This window comes from Heterodontus francisci, unplaced genomic scaffold (assembly GCF_036365525.1).
Source record: "Heterodontus francisci isolate sHetFra1 unplaced genomic scaffold, sHetFra1.hap1 HAP1_SCAFFOLD_58, whole genome shotgun sequence".
Taxonomy (NCBI): domain Eukaryota; kingdom Metazoa; phylum Chordata; class Chondrichthyes; order Heterodontiformes; family Heterodontidae; genus Heterodontus; species Heterodontus francisci.
In genome coordinates this window covers 8,489,064-8,491,798 of record NW_027142006.1, presented here as the reverse complement: position 1 = coordinate 8,491,798, position 2,735 = coordinate 8,489,064, and the positions used below count along the sequence as shown (strand labels likewise).

At 41.3% G+C, this 2,735-nt stretch overlaps 1 non-coding gene across 1 annotated transcript; it reads left to right on the top strand.

The window, feature by feature from the left end:
* Positions 1 to 1,854: 1,854 nt before the first annotated feature.
* On the top strand, positions 1,855 to 1,928 carry trnat-agu (transfer RNA threonine (anticodon AGU)). The gene has a single exon. It is a non-coding gene; the product is annotated as a tRNA-Thr (tRNA).
* The last annotated feature ends 807 nt before the right edge of the window (positions 1,929 to 2,735 follow it).

Genomic DNA, 2,735 nt, shown 5'->3' with positions numbered 1-2,735 from the left:
AAGAATGGATGAGAAGGTACCACATAAAAGGGCGGTGAACAAAATTGAGGTTCATGGAATAGGAGACTCCCTGTCCAATTGGATAGAAAATTGCCTTAAGGACAGAAAATAAAGAGTCGTAGTAAATGGTTCTTTGTCAGACTGGAGGATATTCGACAGTGGGTGTTCTCCAATGGTCACTGCGAGAACCACTGCTTTTCCTGCGATATGTAAATGATTAGGATCTTGGAATATGGAGTAGAATCTCAAAATATACCGAAATCACCAAACCTGGAAGAGTGGTAAACAGTGAGGATGAAATGACCTGCCTGCAACAGGACAGTGATAGGCAGAATGGGCAGACAGGTGGCAGATGGAATTTAATATGACTTGTGTGAGGTGATGCACTTGAGCAGAAGGAACAGGGAGAGGCAATATATACTTAATGGCACAGTACTAAAGAGAGCTAAAAATAGTGCTTTTTGCAAATGGCTTGTTGGTCTGGGGGTATGTTTTTCACTTTGAGTGTGTGATTAGATAGCATATAAAAGGTCCTGTTTTCAAATCCTGCATGACCTCTACTTCATTTGTGTTTTTAGTTGAAGGTCATGTATTGGTTGCAGCCTTACAAAAAGCGGAGTTGACTTTCACACGGAGCCTATTTAGGACCAGAGAACTGGATTCAAAGAGCCTGTTGACAAAATTGAAATGAACTAAATGTACAGATTGCCAAGTGTGTGTATGAAGGTGAAGCAGTAACTGAGAGCTGGATCCAAAAACTACAGGACTGGGTTCTGGTATGGAATGGAATTCTTCTGTGTTTCTGTTGTTTGTCTTGGATTAACTCATCGATTTTTTGTTTTTCACTTTGCCGATGCGTTTGAATAATTGTGGATCCTTCTTCAGGGTATTTTCTTTCACCAGGTAGTTCTGACCTCTGATGATGTTGATCGTAATCAGCTTCAACTCGCTGATAGTTTTGGAAGTGAGCAGATTTCCTTTGCTTGAGTCTACAACATGTAACTCACTCTGACATGTGGATCCATGGCAGGATTTGAAAGCTGCCCCAGCATCGGAGCATACATTGCATCCAAACAATAAGAGACCGAGTAGAAGTGATAGTTCAGTCAGTCGAACATGAGACTTTTCATCTCAGGGTTGTGAGTTTGAGTGCCATTCTGTTTCTCCATTTTTTTAGGCTTCACTAGCAGAGAGTACAAGGAGTGTTTGCAATGAAATTCAACAACAGTATGAGAAAGTCTCACTTTGATTCGGGAATCTTATCTCTCTGCAGCATCTCACTGTGAAAGATTGAACTTTATCTCATTTCATTGTCAGCTCAGAGTCACTGCGGCTCAGTGGGACTTCTGGCTGACTCCCGCTTCACAATCCATCAGCACTGAGAAAGCAATGGGGAATATTACTCACATGTTGTGTTCTGTAACCTTTTGGAAAAAATTGAATTATGTATTTTCTTCCAAAACATTCATTCTCAGTTCTGGGAAAAATAGAGAATATGATTGACTGTATCAGTAAGTGGGAAAAGTTAAAATATGCTGTGACCAGTGGAGAAATGGGATGAGAATAAATAGTAGCAAAATACTGTGGATGCTGGAAATCTGAAATAAAAACAATAAATGCTGGAACCACTCAGCAGGTCTGGCAGCATCTGTGAAAAGAGAAGCAGAGTTAACGTTTCGGGTCAATGACCCTTCTTCGGAAGTTCCGAAGAAGGGTCACTGACCCAAAACGTTAACTCTGCTTCTCTTTCCACAGATGCTGCCAGACCTGCGAAGTGGTTCCAGCATTTGTTGTTTTTTTTTGAGAATAAATAGTGCCCTTCTCTGATTTCAACTGCACAAGCACTTTCAATCTGGCTCTGTAGCTTAGTTGGTTACAGCACCTGTCTAGTAAACAGGAGATCCTGGGTTCAACTCCCAGCAGAGCCTTGTTACAGTGTGCTTTCGAAGTTTCCTAATCAATAATTTTATCCATGTCTTGTGAACTTTGACTTCGAATTCAAATTACATAATGAATTTCAGTCACAGGAGAAAACAGCCATTGTGAAGGATCTGAGTTTGGAATGGCTGTTCCTCCTTGTACAGAAATTCAGTGCTGATATTTCAAAGGCAACTTCTTTCATAGAAGTTTGTTCACAGATGCATTCAACCTGGAAAAAAAGCTCGACATTCATCTCACTGAAGGAAAGTGTGACCGTGTTGTATGTTTCAGAGTGTTTCTGTCGTTATGTGTTGCTTTCAACCGTGACTGGGACATGACGCAAGCGAGAGGGTTGAGCCGAGGTTTGGAATATTTGTCAGTCAGGAACAAGAAAAATCAAAGGAAGCGAATAAGAAAACCTGTGTCTCATGTGGTTACCGAGAGACGGTGAGAAGATATTAAACTTTGTTCTATTCAATACAGCTGTGATTAACTTTGACCTTTTCTGCCTTTTGTAAACAGTATTTGAAGTGTCTCGGGAACAGTGTTCAGTGGGGTCTGGGTGAGCAGTTGCGGAGTGTAACAGGGTCAGGACTGGATGCAGGAAGTTCTCTGACAGTCTCTCTCTCTCTCTCTGATGGGTTTGAGTTGATTTTCAACTGGCAGATGTTGGTGTTTCAATAAATGAAAGAAGTTCCCTCCACCCATTTTTTGGACAGACAGTGTATTGCAAGGATGTAAAGGGTTAATGCTGAAAACAGTGGCTTCAACCCCTCCCACTGTCAGAGTGATGATGTAACAGTCACATGAGATGA